At 43.7% G+C, this 19,906-nt stretch overlaps 1 pseudogene; it reads left to right on the top strand.

Annotated features, from left to right (window-relative positions):
- LOC148149730 (uncharacterized) overlaps positions 1-12,004 on the top strand; it is a 74,779-nt pseudogene extending 62,775 nt beyond the window's left edge.
- Positions 12,005-19,906: the final 7,902 nt, after the last annotated feature.

Genomic DNA, 19,906 nt, shown 5'->3' with positions numbered 1-19,906 from the left:
CTTTCTTGCCAATTTGTATGCCTCTTTTTTGTACCTAATACTATCCCTAGCCTCCCTCATAAGCTCTGGTTTGGTAACTGTACCTGGACTCCCCCACCAGATAGGAATAAACAGATTTTGTAGTTCACACATTCACTCTTTTAATGTTTGCCATTGCCTATTCACCATCAATCCTTACAGTAACATTTTCCAATCAATCATAGCCAACTCATACTTCATACCACCGTCGTTCTCCTTATTAAGATTCAAAATCATTTAGGCTTTACTTTGTTTTGGGGCAGTTCTGTAAAGTCTTTGGTTGGAGATGGTTGTATACACCAGTGCTCCTGGGAAGGGCAACATATAGTAAAACTACATTACTTTTGAATATGGAACAAGTGATAATACAAAACAGAAGTGTTAGGATAAACCCATGAAGAGATTATTTGAAGCTGGGTGTATTTAAGCTAAAATGCATGATGGTTCCAGAGAGATCCTACAGAATTTCCAGTCCAGGAGTAAAAGTCATAGTTATCTTTAGATAATTCAAACATTAGGAAAAGATTTTTCATTCTGGTGTGACTTCTATAAAATGGTGCTTTTGGATACTGCACAGGGGATTTTCTTTTTTGGAACTTCAAAAGCAGTATTTTGGAATGAATGGGATTCTACCTTTACTTTATCTTCAAAATTCTTTTATCTGTCACTTGTGATGTATGTAAACATATTGGTTTTATCTTCATTTCTTTTGTTTAACAAACTTCTGTTTTATTATTAAAACAAAGCCTGCAAAATTGCACGCTTCTCTCTCAGTCAGACATCACCTTGTTAAAAACAAAGCAAAATAAAACAAAACATGATCAAACAAGCTATATTTCTGCCTTAGATCTGACATGCCCAGTAGTTACACCAATTGTCCTTGATTGTTGTAGTAACCCATCTAGTTCACTGATCTCCTCTGGGGAAGAAATTCTGTCATTCTTGCTCAATCTGGTCTATATATCATTTCAGGGTCACTCACCTGCCTCTTAACTGGACTTCTAACTGCCTTTCAAAATAGCAAGTCACTCAGTTCAAGGGAAGTTAGAGATGACCAACAAATGCCACCCTTGCCAGTAATTGAAAGAACAAAGAGAAAAGGCGAAGAGACTCCACTGTACTGAATTATTTAAAAGATAGCATTACAATTCAAATCATTTTTCAGTGAATGAAATATTAAACGTGCATTGAATAAATGTTTGAAATTAAAGGACTTTTTAAGAAGTATCTCTTTTTCAAGAAAAGGAATGAAGCAGATGTTTGGCAGGCTTGCCTTTGTTGGTCAGTACATTGAGTATAGGAGTTGGGAGATCATGTTATGGCTGTACAGGACATTGGTTAGGCCACTTATGGAATACTGCTTTCTGTTTTGGTCTCCCTACAATAGGAAGCATTTTGTTAATATTGAAAAGGTATGGAAAATATTTTCAAGGATGTTGCCATGGTTGGAGGGTTTAAGCTATAGGGAAAGGCTGAATAGGCTGGGCTATTTTCTCTGGAATGACGGTGGCTGTGTGGTGACCTTATAGAGGTTTGTAAAATCATGAAGAGCATGGGTAGGGTGAATAGTCAAGGTCTTTTACCCAGGGTAAGGGAGTCTAAATCTAGAGGTCATGTGTTTAAGATGGGAGCAGAAAGATTTAAAAGGGACCTGAGGGGCAACTTTTTTCATGCAGAGGATGGTATGCGTATGGAATGAGCTGCCAGAGGAAGTGGTGGAAGCTGGTAAAATTACAACATTTAAAACACATCTGGATGGGTATCTGAACAGGAAGTGTTCAGAAGGATATGGACCAAATGGGATTGGATTAGATTGGGATATCTGGTTGGCATGGACAAGTTGGACTGAAGGGTCTGTTACGATGCTATACAGCCATATGACTCTATGACTCTAAATCCACCAATTAATTCAGGAGAAATGACTTTTTGAGTTACCAGGAAGAAAATGGAAACCACAAAGGAGTAGTTGAAGTAAACAATTATTTAAGGAGAAGGAAGATAGATATTTTCAAATCAACCTGTTCAGAGGTGTTATTGCACATCTCTGGAACAAGTGGGACTTGAACCTGGAAAACCATGATGGAGAAAGAGATCAAAAATTAAACTGGTAACATTACTAACAGGATTAGGTATGGTAGGGTCTGAAGATGCTGGTGTGGAACATACACAAGACCATTATTTGCAAACTTAGACAAAATATATAGCAGTTAATGCAATAACAATTTCAGGAACATGAGCCATTCAACAATAGGACGGAATTAATAGAATTTTAGAAGTTGATGTAACTAAACTCCAGAGAAATATCTGAATGTATAGGTTAGCTAAGATATGACCTCACTGTCTGAGTGACTGGCATAGTAAACAATGTTTCATATAAAGATCTTTGATAAATGCATGTATAAACATACTTATTCATGATTTAATAGCACTGAGTAAACATGTCACCATTGACAGAGTGATCTCAAAGATAAGGAAGTTAGAACAGTCTGACCCACAGGTGGTTTTATGTATATTAAGATTAATGCCAATTAAATGATGTAGATATATTAAATAGAAATGTTGTAATGATAGAAGAACATTTATATATTTACAAATGGAAAGTCAATTGCATTGATATAGGAAGCATGAAATGCACATTCGCAATAAAAGTATTGAAGTAAGCCAAAGCTATGTATGATTGGATGGAAGAACATCAATAAGTGCCTCTGCTTTCACATATAATATTCTTCTTCAAGAATTCTCTCAGAATAGATCAATGTTCATGAGGGAAAATGAGAAGTGAAAAAAAACTGAGTGAATCTTGACTATTCAGTGAAAGTTCTCCTTTGTGACAAGGTTATTTTCAAAAAGCTGCATTTTGGGGATGTTATCAATAAAATAATTACAAACAAAATTAGTTATTGAAGTCATCTGCTACCTCATTCATGTTTGTAGGTTTGGATCGCCCACTTTCAAAGTGCAGAGCTTGGTGCATTTCACTGATGGTCAATGGTTGGATGAGATAGACCCTTCCCCATGTCCAGCTTGATAATTCAACTCTGGTCTGGAAGGAACAAGGTACATTGGCAAAGGAAGCTGGGATGTTACTATGCCTTCCTTGAACAGATGTCAACCATACAAGTTTAGCTGGGAACAGGTCAATGTCACCTTGGAGGAGGTGCAATAAGGTCCCTTGGCGTCATTGGCTGCTGTATCATTTGAACCAAGGGTTACCAAAAATTGCGGTCTCCACTGTAGATGATGCATGTCTTCCGCCCTACCTAAAATGTGCTTGGTATTCTTAAAGTTGCTACTGTAAGGGGCTAGTGAGTCTGATCATAGTGCTATCCTTTTCCTCCTGAAGAGGAATGTTTTGAGAAATTTCACATAAATATTCCAAATTGCGACTAGTTTTGGTTCCAGTAATCTTGACCATTCATCTTTTCAATTTGCTGAGCGAAAGCTTAGCAGATGAAGTATAACATGAGAAAATGTGATCTTATGCACTTATGCAGGAAGAGAAGAGGAGCTAAATTTCACTTAAATAGAGAAAGGCTGTAGAAAGCTACAGGTCTAATGGATTTGTGGGTCTTTGTGCATAAATCAAAGAATTGAATTGAGTTGAATTTATTGTCACGTGTACCGAGGCACAGTGAAAAGCATTGTCTTGCGAGTAATACAGGCAGATCACATCGTGAAGTAGCTTAGAGAGTAAATAATAGGTAAACAGCAGCAAAAACAAAAACATAGGTATAGGTGAATGTTAAGAGTTTGTGAGTCCATTCAGTAAACTAACAATAGTAGGGTAGAAACTTTTACGAAACCAGCTGGTACATGTGTTCAGGCTTTTGTACCTTCTCCCCAATAGTATATGTTGTTGAAAAACATTGCCAGAGTGGGATGGATCTTTAAGAATGCTAGCGGCTTTTCCTTGACAACAGGTCTGGTAGATGGATTCTATAGATGGGAGATTGGCTTTTGTGATTGTCAGGGCCGAGTTTACCACTCTCTGTAACTGTTTCCGAACTTGACTGGTATAGTTGCCATACCAGACAGTGATACATTCAGACAGAATGCTCTCGATGGCAAGGGTATTCACCATCATGCCAAATTTCCTCAGCTGTCTGAGAAAAAAAAAGACATTATTGGGCCTTTGGAACTAGTGCATCCACATGAAGAGTCCAAGAAAGCTTGTTGTGGATGACCACTCCCAGGAGCTTGACAGTCTCCACTCATTCCACCGCTGTGCTGTTAATGTGTAGGGGGGCATGAGTAACATGCTGCTGAAAGTCAATAATGAGTTCCTTGGTTTTGCCGGCATTGAGAGCTATGTTTTTCTCAGTGCACCATTTTTCCAGGTCTTCCACCTCCCGTCTGTGGGTGTTTTGTCATCATCTGAGCTTCGACCAGCTATGGTGATGTCATCAGCGAACTTGTAAATGGCATTAGTCTGGTATTTGGTGACGCAGTCATGGGTATACAGTGAGTGCAATGGAGGGCTGAGTATGCACCCCTGAGGGGCTCCAGTGTTGAGTGTTAGTGAGGATGAAATATTGTGCCCAATCTTCACTGATTGTGGCCTGTGAGTCAGGAAACTGAGGATCCAGTTGCAGAGAGTGAGGCTTAATCCGAGATCACTAAGTTTAGTAATCAGTCTCGAGGGGATAATATTGTTGAAGGCTGAATTGCAGTCAATGAGTAGGATTCTTACGTAGCTGGTCTTGATGTCAAGATGTTCTCGGGAGGAATGAAGGGCAAGTGATATGGCATCTGATGTGGATCTGTTGGTCCGATAGGCAAACTGAAGAGGGTCAAGAGTAGTAGGGAGGTTGGAGTTGATTAATGCCATGACCAGCCTTTCAAAGCACTTCATGACCACTGAAGTTAAGGCCACAGGGCGAGAGTCATTGAGACATGCTGTATGAGACTTCTTCGGCACAAGGATGATGTTGGCCCTCTTGAAACAGGCAGGGACAGTGGCCTGCATCCAAGCAAACATCCAAGTTTAATAGGTAATAGGGAAAGCAAACTAAAAGTTGACTTTTAGCTCAAAGGGAATTGAGGACACAAATAGGAAAAAATTGCTTAAACTACACAAGGCACTTCTTTACTACACCTAGAATACTATGAACAGTTTTGATCCCTTAATCTAAGGATAGATATAATGGCATTGAAAGCAGTTCAGAAAAGATTCACGAAGTTGTTTCCAGTTATGGGGATATCTTCTGGCAATGAGACTTTGAGTAAATTAGCCTATACTCATTGGGGTTTAGAAGAATTCGAAGTGACAATATTGAACATATTCTTAGTCACTTGCCAGGGAGGACACTGAGAGGCTGTTTCCCTTGTGGATGTATCAGAATCAAGGTCATTATCTTAGGGAGTGGGATAGCTATTTAAGACAAAGATGAAGAGGACATTCTTCTCTCAGAGGGCACAGAATCTGGAGAATTCTTCTAAGCTGTAGATGTTGGGTCATCAAGTAAATTCAAGGCTGAGATGGACAGATTGTTATTCAGTAAGGGAATCTGGGGCTGTGGGCAAGGCAGAAAAATGGATTTGAGGATTTTTAGATAAACTATGATCTCAGTGAAGGGCAGAATGAACTCAATGGGTCAAATAGTTAACTTCTGCTCTTACATTTTGCGATCTATGATTGCATGGTCAGGCTTGGCCAATGTTGTCTATCTCATACACTGCACGCAAAGATGCTCCGAGGCATCGTATATTGGTGAGACCAAGCAGATGCTATGACAATGGGTGAATGGACACTGCACAACAATCACGAGACAGGTTGTTCCGTCCCAGTTGGGGAGCACTTCAGTGGCCAGGGACATTCGGCCTCGGATCTTCGGGATATGCAACAATGCAGATCCACTGAACAGAGGCTGATAGCCAATTTCGGCACTCAACCAGGACCTTGGGTTCATGTCACACTACAGGTGGCCCCAATACACTATACACTCTCTGTTACAACACACTCTTATACAAGATCACACTCGCACAGACCGTCTCTCATACACATGATCTCTCAGACACACACACACAGACACACTGATGTGCATGCTTTCTCACAGGCATATACTCCGTCACACTCACATGCACACTCTATGCAGGACACATACGAACTCACATGCACACACACAAACTCTCTCACTCATGCTCGCACACACACATATAAGTCTATGGGGTGAATTTGCATTTGCGGATTTGTATTAGCAAATGCATTCCATTTTGTTCAAAAAGCACACAATCTGTAAGCAGTCAGTCCATGTAACATTTTATAAATTTCTACTTTGGAAATAGAACTAGTCTGACACAAGGTTGGGATACAGACAGACTCTAACCTCACACTTTTAATACATTGGTTGAGCTGAGATGTCACTTTTTTTAATACTGATAAAACCTTAAGTTATCTTGGAACTATGACTTGAAAGAAGTTCTGGGAGTGACAAATTAATCAATCATAACCTGCATCCTCATTCTAAGTGATTAAAGACTTAATAGCCATCTAGGTGTGTTCAATATATCACATCAGTTGTATGACACTTTGATCTTTTGCTATAAATTCTGTGTCCTATGATTCTGCCCCACTAGCGACCTGATGAAGGAGCAGTGCTCGGAAAACCTGTACTTCCAAATAAACCTGTTGGACTATAACCTGGTGTTGTGTGATTTTTAACTTTGTTCATATCAGTCCAACACCTGAATCTCCACATCATAGAAATATTTGACATCCCTTTGCACTCAACAGTGTTTGAGCACACTCAGTTGTGACATCCTGTGTTCAAAGCATTCAATCTGTTTTCCAAAGCATTCATTCAGTTATTGCTGGCATATAACGTGATCTATTGAAATCAGTGAACATGAAATGAAAGCACACAGACTCCAAGTACATCGATTACAAATATTTATTTTCTTATAAACCATTCAGTAGTGTTCAAGTGAAATCACTATCATTGGGAATAGATATTGACATTCAAAGACTATCTGGGAAATACTGGAAGATGTTGAACTATGTGGACATTTTCTGGACTGGAAAGAGATTACAATGTGATTTCTTGGAAATGTAGTCAAGGGTTCAGTGTGTTCTTTTTGCCAGCTGATATTTTAGTGAAAATCAGGTGCTCAGCAAAGCTTTCAAGCAGATAACAGATGGGGTTTATTATCTTTACACTGGGAAAAAAATAGCTTTGAGAGGACTAGGTGCCCCTATGCTAATGTTTGTCTAGCATCTCAATCTGGATTTATTGTTCTGTTCTACTGATCTAAAAGTCAGAATGAAGAAGACACTCCAAAAGGTGCAGATTCTTCTCTCAAGTCCTGTTTCTTAAAAGTTCCTGGGAATCTGATAGCATTTTCAACCATGAGTTTTTCTGTCTATTTGGTAAAACCTGAATTAGTGAATTGTGACCAATTCTCAAAGACTCAAATCCAAGTTGTTCAAATTCAAACTGGACATTTGTCATCAATCTATAGTTAGTCGAAAATGAGGACTGCAGATGCTGGAGATTAGAGACAAGAGCGTGGTGCTGGAAAAGCACAGCGGATCAGGCAGCATCCAAGGAGCAGGAAAATCGACTTTTCGGGCAAAAGCCCTTCAACAGGAATGAGGCTGGGAGCCTTGGGGGTGGAGAGATAAATGGGAGGGGGTTGGGACTGGAGGGAAGGTAGCTGAGAGTGCGATGGGTGGATGGAGGTGGGAGTAAAGGTGATAAGTCGGAGAGGAGGGTGAAGTAGACAGGTGGGAAGGAAAATGGATAGGTGGGACAGATCATGAGGGCGGTGCTGAGCTGGAAGTTTGGAACTGTGATAAGGTGGGGGAGGGAAAATGAGGAAACTGGTGAAATCCACATTGATGCTATAGGGTTGGAGGGTCCCGAGGTGGAAGATGAGGCATTCTTCCTACAGGCGTCGTGTGGTAAGGGAGTGGCGATGAAGGAGGTCCAGAAACTGCATGTCCTCAGCGGAGTGGGAGGGGGAGTTGAAGTGTTCGGCCACATTTCAGCTTGGTTAACAGGCAATTGTCTGGATGTAAGATGGAATCACATTTTATCCTGTGTTTCCAGACCCTTCGTCCACAGCAATCATATTATGCCCTTTTTGTTTTGACTTGAGTTTGCTTTATTGTGTGTTATTAATGTCTGTGTGTGGGAATGAGAGGAGATAGTTTAATTTCTAGATCATACTCATGGCTAAAATGTTAATCATATTCTGTCATTTGATTTAAGAATAAATTGTATTTGTTTTAAAACAGATTATTTTGTGTTTTTTAAAGAAGCCTGGTGGATAATGCTTATTTTTTTTATTGTAATACAAAAGAACAATAATTAATCATTTTGGTAACTGAAACCACAATTCTAATGTTGCAGCTGATTGAGGAGCGGGGGAGATTATTATCAACACATTTCTCTAGATCACGAGGAGTAAATTGTCATGGAAATTATGGATATTAAATTGTAATCAGGCAAAAGGCTGTTTGATAGGTGTTGATCTTGTCGTTTTATATATATAGTTAACAGTTAAAACAAATTGGTGAAATAATGTTGTGACGTTTTGATAGCACATTTAAAAAAATACACAGCAATACTAACACCAACTAGGCTATCACAATTTTTGGAAAATGCTTATCCTGAGCAGGGAGTATACCTGTATTCTGAAAAGGGAGCAGTCGAGAAGGGAGCAGTTCCTGAAATCATTTCACAAGAATGGAGGAGCTCACCATTAAATGTAAACTAAATGGAGCAGCGCTGTGTTATTTAAACAGCATTGGCACAATGCTGAGCCTATTAAAGTTCAAACATCATTCTGTTTCATGTGAAAAAGGAAAGTATCAAATGAAACTGACACAGTTTGTTTCTGGCAGTTCAAGAAAATGCAACATGTAATTTGCCAAGAAATTGGGCGGCACGGTGGCAAAGTCGTTAGCACTGCTGCCTCGCAGCGCCAGAGACCTGGGTTCAATTCCTGCCTCAGGCGACTGACTTGTGTGGAGTTTGCACATTCTCCCCGTGTCTGTGTAGGTTTCCTCCGGGTGCTCCGGTTTCCTCCCACAGTCCAAAGACGTGCAGGTTAGGTGAATTGGCCGTGCTAAATTGCCCATAGTATTAGGTATATTAGTCTGAGGGGAAATGGGTCTGGATGGGTTGCGCTTCGGCGGGTCGGTGTGGACTTGTTGGGCCGAAGGCCCTGTTTCCACGCTGTAGGGAATCTAATTACCAGAGCTGAAATGTGCAATGATCACTCCTGAAATTTTGCCTTCCAGTGTCACTGAGGGCACAAGTTTTCACACATTGATGACTTTTGTAAAACCTGAATACTGTTGTAGTTCTGTTCGCCGAGCTGGAAATTTGTGTTGCAGACGTTTCATCCCCTGTCTAGGTGGCATCCTCAGTGCTTGGGAGCCTCCTGCGAAGCGCTTCTGTGATCTTTCCTCCGGCATTTGTAGTGGTTTGAATCTGCCGCTTCTGGTTGTCAGTTCCAGCTGTCCGCTGCAGTGGTCGGTATATTGGGTCCAAGTCGATGTGCTTATTGATTGAATCTGTGGATGAGTGTCATGCCTCTAGGAATTCCCTGGCTGTTCTCTGTTTGGCTTGTCCTATAATAGTGGTGTTGTCCCAGTCAAATTCATGTTGCTTGTCATCTGCATTTGTGGCTACTAAGGATAGCTGGTCATGTCGTTTCGTGGCTAGTTGGTGTTCATGGATGCGGATCGTTAGCTGTCTTCCTGTTTGTCCTATATAGTGTTTTGTGCAGTCCTTCCATGGGATTTTGTACACTACATTGGTTTTGCTCATGCTGGGTATTGGGTCCTTCGTTCTGGTGAGTTGTTGTCTGAGAGTGGCTGTTGGTTTGTGTGCTGTTATGAGTCCTAGTGGTCGCAGTAGTCTGGCTGTCAGTTCAGAAATGCTCTTGATGTATGGTAACGTGGCTAGTCCTTTTGGGTTGCGGCATGTCCTCATTCCGTTGTCTTTCCCTTAGGCATCTGTTGATGAAATTGCGCGGGGATCTGTTTTTGGTGAATACATTGTATAGGTGTTCTTCTTCCTCTTTTTGCAGTTCTGGTGTACTGCAGTGTGTTGTGGCCCTTTTGAATAGTGTCTTGATGCAACTTCTTTTGTGTGTGTTGGGGTGGTTGCTTTCGTAGTTCAGGACTTGGTCTGTGTGTGTGGCTTTCCTGTATACCTTTGTGGTGAATTCTCCGTTTGGTGTTCTCTGTACCGTCACGTCTAGGAATGGGAGTTGGTTGTTCTTTTCTTCCTCTCTCGTGAATCGGATTCCTGTGAGTGTGGCATTGATGATCCGGTGTGTGTTCTCTATTTCTGTGTTTAAATGATTACAAAGGTGTCATCCACATATCTGACTTAGAGTTTGGGTTGAATTTGCGGTAAGACTGTTTGTTCTAATCTTTGCATTACCGCTTCTGCTATGAGTCCAGAGATGGGTGAGCCCATGGGTGTGCTGTTGATTTGTTCATATATTTGGTTGTTGAATGTGAAGTGTGTTGTGACAGCCAGACTGCTGCGACCACTAGGACTCATAACAGCACACAAACCAACAGCCACTCTCAGACAACAACTCACCAGAACGAAGGACCCAATACCCAGCATGAGCAAAACCAATGTAGTGTACAAAATCCCATGGAAGGACTGCACAAAATACTACATAGGACAAACAGGAAGACAGCTAATGATCCACATCCATGAACACCAACTAGCCACGAAATGACACGACCAGCTATCCTGAGTAGCCACACACGCAGATGACAAGCAACATGAATTTGACTGGGACAACACTGCTATTATAGGACAAGCCAAACAGAGAACAGCCAGGGAATTCCTAGAGGCATGGCACTCATCCACAGATTCAATCAATAAGCACATCAACCTGGACCCAATATACCGGCCACTGCAGCAGACAGCTGGAACTGACAACCGGACGTGGCAGATTCAAACCACTATAAATGCCGGAGGAAAGATCACAGACGCGCTTCACAGGAGGTTCCCAAGCACTGAGGATGTCACCTAGACAGGGGACGAAACGCAAGTAAAATGATATATTTAACAATCCTCAAAGTTTCAAATAAACCTGTCGGACTATAACCTGGTCTTGTGTGATTTTTAACTTTGCAAACAACATGACATTCTCCCCAATATGTTACATGGGAATCTGTTAATCGTTTGTCCCATATTTTGCAGCTAGCCATAAATGATGACGTTTCTTCACATGGTTTGGACCATATCAGTATAAAGAGCTGAACTGCGTACTCCAAACACATCAACATGACAGCAAAAGTACTCAAAAGAAAACAAAAACAACTTCAGGTTGAACAACATCAGTTGATCCAGTTTTGTAAAGAATTCAGTACATGACATGTACAAAAGACTCAATGAGCAAGAGTGGGCCAAAACAACTGTACTTTCAGATAGCTCTGTAACTAAACGATCTAATGCTTGAATGCTTCAACTGCAGGATGAGCAATGGAAACTGATTGAGGGCGTTTCTACTTTGAAATGCGTTACAATTGCCATGTCTGCTGAGCCGTAAGTTTCAATTTTAAAATATTTATCCTATTTGCAACAGTCTTCTCCAAACTCACTTCAGACAATGTAAAAGGTGTTGATTTCAAGGCTGCTGTTTGACTCTGTCTGGAATGTTGCATGAAACTAAATGTTTCTGACATAACTGCCAAACCTGTGCTAAATGCCTCTTTGTTAGATCCTTGCTCCAAACAGGTGGGATTTCGTTTGCTGGCCGTCCAGAGCTGAAGCTTCTGTGATTTGCATTAATGGCAGAAATAGAAAAACCTCTGACCGCTGTAAGTGAACCACATGAGACCACACAGCCAGCACTGAAAATAATGCGTGAAACCAACAAGAATGCATTGAAACACTTTCAAGTGAAGATTACACTGAAAAAATGGAGCATGGAGCATGCAGCAGAAACTGAACTCAAATATTACACCGGGGACCTTGTCAAACACTGGAAAACACCATTGGAGAGATGAAAGGTAAATACAGAGAGTTTTCCCAGGCTTGAAGAACTGGCAAAGTGGTTCCTGTGGATTCGAGGATTGCATGCGCTGACAGGAGGTATGTTTCCATCACTGGCCTTCTTGATAATAGTCTACAAACATAAGATTGATGTCAGAGCATGCAAACATGTTCATCGTTTTAAAGAAAAGCCAGCTTTAGATTTGTAATTTTGAACTGTTCTGATATGTTATGTAAAAAGATAGAAAACTTTCCACAGAAAAGTGGCTTTTTCTTTGGAACACATTTGAGGATATTTTATAAGACATTGCTACAGCTGTTTCTGTAAATTTACCCATAGCTCACTTTCATCTTTGGTACGTATAAATTAAACCAAAGAAGTTAAAGTGGTGGATCTGTATCTTAATATTAATAAACACATATTATCACAGAAATGGTTGAATGGTTTAACTTTAATGCAGCAAACAGGTACTCTTTTAAAATAATATATATTACTCAAATGGAAATAAACTGTACTGAAAGCTTAATCAGCCTTAGAAAAAATCAAAAGAAGGAAAAGGTCAGAGATAGAAGCTTTCAACAAGAGAAGGAAAGAAATTAGACAATTCTCATACATTTTTTGAAGTTTCAATTCTATGTGATTGTTTAACATAGACTAATCAGATAGAGATCATTATAGTTATATTTATATTATATATCAGTTCTATATATGTTACTTATTTTGATTGGTGTAGTTACTCTTCTCAGTTATTTCAATCTGATCTTATTCTTACATTGTTATATATTATTATAGTCCATTCCCTCCACCCTCCCCCTTCTCTTTTCACCCACTCCTACTCCCTCATCCGACAACTGCTACCTACTCACCCTCTCCTCCCATCTCTCCCAGCCCAGTCCAATCTCACCCCCTTTCCTTCCTCCTACTCTGCTAGCTCCTCACGCTCCACTCTCTGGACCCCCACACATTTCCTCCTCAGGGCACCCACTCCACCACCTCCCTATCAACTCCCTCCCCCCCCCACATCTCACCCAATCTGCTCAGCTTCCTACATTTTTAAAAATCCCTCTCCCCATCCCACTTTTCCGTGGGGCAGCAATAGCGAAAACAAAAGTTGCTCAGATGGCATTGGGAATACATTGACATGAAGAGCAAGGTGTATAGCTTTAGGAAGCCAATGAAGGGTGCGGTGAAATTGTGGGGTAGTCACAGAATCATTGGCTCATATAGATGTATAGCACGGAAACAGACCTTTAGGTCCAACTCATCCATGCCGACTGTGCTGTAGTCGAAGGAGAAAGTGAGGATATGGTTTGTACTCCTGAATCTGGAGAAGGGAGATTGGAAAGGGTGGTAGCTCTGAGATTTAGTAAGATGGAGGTGTTCAGGCATACAAGTAGAGTCCAGTAGGTTTCCATCAGGCACAAAGGAGCTAGCCTGAGATTTGGGTGGTCTCAGCTGCTGCCACCATTGAAAGGATGAAGAATTGACAAAAAATTAGAAGGGTGGACTGAACCTCAATATTAGGGTTCGAAGACATCCAGTGGATAGTGGAAGTTTTGCTTCCTTTTGCAATTCACAATGCATTTTTCTCTTAATCTCACCTTTCTGCTTTAGCTGCCAGTCTTGCTAGGATGTTCATTTTGTTGGGGAGAAAGTGAGGACTGCAGATGCTGGAGATCAGAGCTGAAAATGTGTTGCTGGAAAAGCGCAGCAGATCAGGCAGCATCCAGGGAACAGGAGAATCGACGTTTTGGGCATAAGCCCTTCTTCAGGAATCCCTTGTTCATTTTGTTGCCAATTGAAATGGAGGGGAAAGGAGAACTTCTTGGTTGGGAAAAGATTTGAAAATACACAGTAGGATCTGTTTATTTTGTTTGTATCATAACTTGTAGAAAGCTGCATTTGCTGCCTTTATGCCATCAAACTTTAATTTGTGGCAATGCAATCGCTTTCACTTGACCACTCGAGGACTGTAATCTGCAGTCAGTACTTGCTCCAACTAACATTTCTAGATATCTATTGATAGCTGAGACTTTTACAGCTTGAACAAACACTCAATATTTGCTGGTTGGGGATGATTTAGAGTCATAGAGATGTACAGCACGGAAACAGGGCCTTCAGTCCAACCCAACCATGCCGACCAGATATCCCAACACATCGAGTCCCACCTGCCAGCACCCAACCCATATCCCTCCAAACCCTTCCTATTCATATACCCATCCAAGTGCCTTTTAAATGTTGCAATTGTACCAGCCTCCACCACATCCTCTGGCAGCTCATTCCATACAGGTACCACCCTCTGCGTGAAAAAGTTGCTCCTAAGGTCTCTTTTATATCTTTCCCATCTCACCCTAAACCTATGCCCTCTCCAGGGAAAACAGCCCCAGCCTGTTCAGCCTCTCCCTATAGCTCAAATCCTCCAACCCTGGCAACATCCTTGTAAATCTTTTCTGAACTCTTTCAAGTTTCACAACCAGAATTGCACGCAATATTCCAACAGTAGTCTAACCAATGTCCTGTACAGCTGCAACATAACCTCCAACACCTGTACTCAATACTCTAACCGAAGAAGGAAAGCATACCAAACGCCTTCTTCACTATCCTATCTACCTATGACTCCACTTTCAAGGAGCTATGACCCTGCACTCCAAAGTCTCTTTGTTCAGCAACATTTCTTAGAACCTTACTATCAAGTGTATAAGTCCTGCTAAGATTTGCTTTCCCAAAATGCAGCACCTCACATTTATCGGAATTAAACTCCATCTGCCACTTCTCAGCCCATTGACCCATCTGATCAAGATCCTGTTATAATCCAAGGTAACCTTCTTCGCTGTCCACGACACTTCCAATTTTGGTGTCATCTGCAAAACCTAATAACTATACCTCTTATACTCACATTCAAATCATTTATATAAATGATGAAAAGTAGTGGACGCAGCACCGATCCTTTTGGCACTCCACTGGTCACAGGCCTCCAGTCTGAAAAAGAACCCTCCACCACCACCCTCTGTCTTTAGCCAGTTCTGTATCCAAATGGCTAGTTTTTTTTTTAAGATTACTTAGATCAGATTAGATCACTTACAGTGTGGAAACAGGCCCTTTGGCCTAACAAGTCCACACCGACCCTCTGAAGAGCACCCCACCTAGACCCATTCTCCTACATTTACCCCTTCACCTAACACTACGGGCAATTTAGCATGGCCAATTCACCTAACTTGCACATCTTTGGACTGTGGGAGGAAACCAGAGCAACTGGAGGAAATCTACGCAGACACGGGGAGAACATGCAAACTCCACACAGACAGTTGCCCGAGGTGGGAATTGAACCCAGGTCTATGGTGCTGTGAGGCAGCAGTGCTAACCACTGTGCCACCGTGTCACCCATAAGTTCTTCCTGTACTCCGTGCGATCTAACCTTGCTAACCAGTCTCCCATGGGGAACCTTGTCGAACACCTTACTGAAGTTCATACAAATCACATTTATCACTCATCAATCCTCTTTGTTACTTCTTCAAAAAACTCAATCAAATTTGTGAGGCATAATTTCCCATGCACAAAGCCATGTTGACTATCCCTAATCAGTCCTTACCTTTCTAAATACATGTACATCCTGTCCCTCAGGATTCCCTCAAACATCTTGCCCACCACCGACGTCAGGCTCACTGGTCTATATTCCCTGGCTTGTCTCTACCACCCTTCCTAAACAGAAGTATCACGTTAGCCAACCTCCAGTCTTCTGGCACCTCACCTGTGATTATTGATGATATGAATATGTCAGCAAGGGGCCCAGCAATCACTTCCCTAGCTTCCCACAGAGTTCTAGGGTACACCTGATCAGGTCCTGGAGATTTATCCACCTTTCTGCATTTCAAGACATCCAGCACTTCCTCCTCTGTAATATGGACATTCTTCGAGATATCACCAACTATTTCCCTACAGTCTGAATCATCCATGCCCTTTTCCACAGTAAATGCTGATGCAAAATATTCGTTTAGTATCTCTCCCATTTTCTGAGGCTCCCCACAATTCACTTTTTCTATGGCCCATTGTAAAAATTTGGACTCTTTCACTTTCAACTTAAATTTCAATTTAAGTTATGCTGTGCTTAGTTAATTTAATTGATCCAGTTCAATGTACCCAAGGGAATGCCAGAGATTTTCATCATTAGTATTTTAGACGTGAAGGGTTACTGATGTACCACAAATGAGATCGCTCATCTCCCATTCTGCCAGCACAAACTCCTCCTCTGTCTCAAATATATCCTTTTCTGCTTCTCTCACCTGCACAAGTCTTTGCCTCCAACTGTGCCTCTTTGCCGGCTGTGACCACTTCCTTTAGCAGCTCAACGTTCTTCTCCTGTTCCTCCACCTTGACCTTGCCCTGCTCCTCCTCTGCCATTGTTGACTGAGTCTTGATTCTCTGGTAAAAACAATGACTGCAGATGCTGGAAACCAGATTCTGGATCAGTGGTGCTGGAAGAGCACAGCAATTCAGGCAGCATCCGACGAGCAGCAAAATCGACGTTTCGGGCAAAAGCCCTTCATCAGGAATAAAGGCAGAGAGCCTGAAGCATGGAGAGATAAGCTAGAGGAGGGTGGGGTGGGGAGAAAGTAGCATAGAGTACAATAGGTGAGTGGGGGAGGAGATGAAGGTGATATGTCAGGGAGGAGAGGGTGAAGTGGATAGGTGGAAAAGGAGCTAGGCAGGTCGGACAAGTCCGGACAGGTCAAGGGGACAGTGTGGAGCTGGAAGTTTGAAACTAGGATGAGGTGGGGGAAGGGGAAATGAGGAAGCTGTTGAAGTCCACATTGATACCCTGGGGTTGAAGTGTTCCGAGGCGGAAGATGAGGCGTTCTTCCTCCAGGCGTCTGGTGGTGAGGGAGCGGCGGTGAAGGAGGCCCAGGACCTCCATGTCCTCGGCAGAGTGGGAGGGGGAGTTGAAATGTTGGGCCATGGGGCGGTTTGGTTGATTGGTGTGGGTATCTCGGAGATTATCCCTAAAGCGCTCTGCTAGGATGCGCCCAGTCTCCCCAATGTAGAGGAGACCGCATCGGGAGCAACGGATACAATAAATGATATTAGTGGATGTGCAGGTAAAACTTTGATGGATGTGGAAGGCTCCTTTAGGGCCTTGAATAGAGGTGAGGGAGGAGGTATGGGCACAGGTTTTACAGTTCCTGCGGTGGCAGGGAAAAGTGCCAGGATGGGAGGGTGGGTCGTAGGGGGGTGTGGACCTGACCAGGTAGTCATGGAGGGAACGGTCTTTGCGGAAGGCGGAAAGGGGTGGGGAGGGAAATATATCCCTGGTGGTGGGGTCTGTTTGGAGGTGGCGGAAATGTCGGCGGATGATTTGGTTTATGCGAAGGTTGGTAGGGTGGAAGGTGAGCACCAGGGGCGTTCTGTCCTTGTTACGGTTGGAGGTGTGGGGTCTGAGGGCGGAGGTGCGGGATGTGGACGAGATGCGTTGGAGGGCATCTTTAACCATGTGAGAAGAGAAATTGCAGTCTCTAAAGAAGGAGGCCATCTGATGTGTTCTATGGTGGAACTGGTCCTCCTGGGAGCAGATACGGCGGAGGCGGAGGAATTGGGAATACGGGATGGCATTTTTGCAAGAGATAGGGTGGGAAGAGGTGTAATCCAGGTAGCTGTGGGAGTCGGTGGGTTTGTAAAAAATGTCAGTGTCAAGTCGGTCGTCACTAATGGAGATGGAGAGGTCCAGGAAGGGGAGGGAGGTGTCAGAGATGGTCCAGGTAAATTTAAGGTCAGGGTGGAATGTGTTGGTGAAGTCGATGAATTGCTCAACCTCCTCGCGGGAGCATGAGGTGGCGCCAATGCAGTCATCAATGTAGCGGAGGAAGAGATGGGGAGTGGTTCCGGTGTAATTACGGAAGATCAACTCTTCTACGTAGCCAACAAAGAGACAGGCATAGCTGGGGCCCATACGTGTGCCCATGGCTACCCCTTTGGTCTGGAGGAAGTGGGAGGATTCAAAGGAGAAATTGTTAAGGGTGAGGACCAGTTCGGCCAAACGAATGAGAGTGTCGGTGGAAGGGTACTGTTGGGGACGTCTGGAGAGGAAAAAATGGAGGGCTTGGAGGCCCTGGTCATGGCGGATGGAGGTGTAGAGGGATTGGATATCCATGGTGAAGATGAGGCGTTGGGGGCTGGGGAAACGGAAGTCTTAGAGGAGGTGAAGAGTGTGGGTGGTGTCTTGAACGTATGTGGGGAATTCCTGGACTAGGGGGGAATAGGACAGTGTCGAGGTAGGTAGAGATGAGTTCAGTGGGGCAGGAGCATGCTGAGACAATGGGTCGGCCAGGGTGGTCAGGCTTGTGGATCTTGGGAAGGAGGTAGAACCGGACAGTGCGGGGTTCCCGGACTATGAGGTTGGAAGCTGTGGGTGGGAGATCTCCTGAGGTGATGAGGTTCTGTATGATCTGGGAGATGGTGGTTTGGTGATGGGAGGTGGGGTCATGGTCGAGGGGGTAGTAGGAAGAGGTGTCCTCGAGTTGGCGTTTGGCTTCAGCGGTGTAGAGGTCAGTGCGCCAGACTACCACTGCGCCCCCTTTATCCGCTGGCTTAATGGTGAGGTTGGGATTAGAGCAGAGAGATTGGAGGGCTGTGCGTTGTGAGGGTGAGAGGTTGGAGTGGGGGAGGGGGGTCGACAGGTTAAGGCGGTTAATGTCCCGGCGGCAGTTGGAAATGAAAAGGTCGAGGGCAGGTAATAGGCCAGCGCGGGGTGTCCAGGTGGATGCAGTGTGTTGGAGGTGGGAGAAGGGGTCCTCGGAAGGTGGGCGGGAGTCCTGATTGTGAAAGTAAGCTCGGAGGCGGAGGCGACGGAAGAAGTGTTCGATGTCACGGCGTGTATTAAATTCATTGATGCTTGGACGGAGGGGGATGAAGGTGAGTCCTTTGCTGAGGACTGATCGTTCGTCCTCAGTGAGTGGGAAGTCTGGAGGGATGGTGAAAACTCGGCAGGGCTGGGAGCTGGGATCTGGTGTGGGTGTGGAACTGGGAGTGGGGTCGGAGCCAGTACCTGGAGTGGGTGTGATGGTGGGGGGAATGCGTGTGGAGGCATGAGCAGGGGTAGTGTTCCCCTCGGGGTTCTGGGGGGTGGGGATAGTGACAGTGGGGTCTATGGGGGGCGTGTCAGCAGAATGCAGGTGAGTGGCGCTGGTGGAGTCAGACGTGGTGGCAGACATGGCAGTAGGGGTGGCGGAAGTCACTGAGCGTGTGGCATCGGCGATGATGTGAGGGCCGGAAGTGGCTGTGGGAGTGGCCATGATGGGGGCGGAAGTGACATCATCAATCAGCGTTGGGGTGGTAGCTGCATCAGCCGCATGGCTAATGGCATTTCCGAGGCCAGAGGAATCTTCTGGAATGTTTGAGGAGCGCTGGTTATGGAGGTGGATGGATAAAAGTTTGTTGTACTTACAGTTTTTGATGTTTGAGATGGAATTGAAATACTGTTTGTTGAGAGTATGAATTCTCCTGAGGATGTAGTACAGAGTGGGTCCTTTGCAATTCTGAGAGAGTGTGGCCCTCAGCTGAGACAGGGCAGACTGTCGGTTAGGTGCCGGCGCATTGCTGCAAGCGTGGAGCGGAGGATCTTGAAGGAGAACTGTTGCTGGTGTTTTTGAATCTGTAGTCTGTACTGTGTGTCCTGTTCGGGTCCGAACTCTGGTGGTTTAAAGGTGTCCGGAGTCCGTGTGGGATGAGTTGGTTACGAAGGCATGCACTGAGGAAGCAAATGTGGCTGTGGTACCGAGTTTGTTTCACGACATGGTTGAAGAGCTTCAGGGCAGAGGAAATGACCTGGGAGTTGCAGTAGGAGAGGGACTCCCTGAGATTCTTGTAGAGAGAGGAGGAAAACATCTTCAAGGCAGGCATCCTTGCAAGAGGATTCGCAGTAGGG

The sequence above is a fragment of the Chiloscyllium plagiosum genome, unplaced genomic scaffold (assembly GCF_037043375.1).
Source record: "Chiloscyllium plagiosum isolate Xiang-an unplaced genomic scaffold, Cpla_swu_hap1 HiC_scaffold_6, whole genome shotgun sequence".
NCBI lineage: Eukaryota > Metazoa > Chordata > Chondrichthyes > Orectolobiformes > Hemiscylliidae > Chiloscyllium > Chiloscyllium plagiosum.
The sequence above is the reverse complement of the archived record's forward strand: the minus strand, read 5'-3'. Positions and strand labels throughout refer to the sequence as shown.